The sequence below is a fragment of the Crocuta crocuta genome, unplaced genomic scaffold (genome assembly GCF_008692635.1).
Source record: "Crocuta crocuta isolate KB4526 unplaced genomic scaffold, BGI_CrCroc_1.0 scaffold139, whole genome shotgun sequence".
NCBI classification, from domain to species: Eukaryota; Metazoa; Chordata; class Mammalia; order Carnivora; family Hyaenidae; genus Crocuta; species Crocuta crocuta.
In genome coordinates, this window is record NW_027533258.1 from 3,807,163 (window position 1) to 3,808,230 (window position 1,068).

Here is a 1,068-nt window from a genome sequence, read left to right on the forward strand (position 1 = left end):
TAACGATAGGTATACTGTATCAGGATCTTCAGTGAAAAAAAGGGAATTCGATTATATGCCATGTCTGGAAGCACCATGACAAAGGTACAGGTGTGTTGTGAGTGCCAGACCACAATCAGGACGTAAGACAGCATTAGATACAGAGTGTGGGCTCTACCGCCTGAATGCCTGGTTTGAATCCTGCCTTCGTCATTTTCTCACGGGATGTCGTGAGAAAGCCACTCAGCATCTTATTGTGTCTCAGTGTCCCCTCCTATGAAAGGAGGGTGACGGGGCGCCTATTTCATAATGCTGTTGTAAAGATTAATCATCACTTGAAATGTTCAGAATGGTGCCTGGCACATAGTGAAAGCCAAATAAATATGAGCTATTATTCTTATTATTACTTTTATCAGTGACTTACGTATCTGACTTGCTGTCCCCAAGCTGAGGTGGCACAGGGCAGCAGAAAAGCCCATCTGCTGTGAACTGTCTCCTCAGGAAGTTTACCTAACTCTCCTGGACCCTATATATACACATATATTTTTTTTGAGAGAGAGAGAGAGACAGAGCATGAGCAGGAGAGGGGCAGAGAGAGAGGGAGACTCAGAATCTGAAGCAGGCTCCAGGCTCTGAGCTGTCAGCACAGAGCCCGACGCAGGGCTCGAACTCACAAACCACGAGATAATGACCTGAGCTGAAGTCGGATGCTTAATCGACTGAACCACTCAGGTGCCCTTGGACCCTATTTATAAAATGGGCAGAGAAAATACTAATACTAATATAGTAATAAATATGACTTGGTGAATATGCTATTCATTAGTATGGCAAAAATGACCCTAGCGGGGGGTAGTCTCCTTGTCTCTGAGGACACACAGCTCAAAACAGATAGACTGGGATTCCTTGGCGCCGAGGGGGCCCCCCAGAAGGGGGAGAGAGGGGCCCAGGAGGAGGCAGAGAGCCTGGCCCAGGTGGGTGGAGACAAGTGTTGGGGGTTGGGACACAGTAGGGGCCAGCTCTGGTGACTCGATCGTTCACCAAACAGGTCTTGGCCAAAGCCAGCTGGTTTTCAAGGCTTGTATGCGTGGG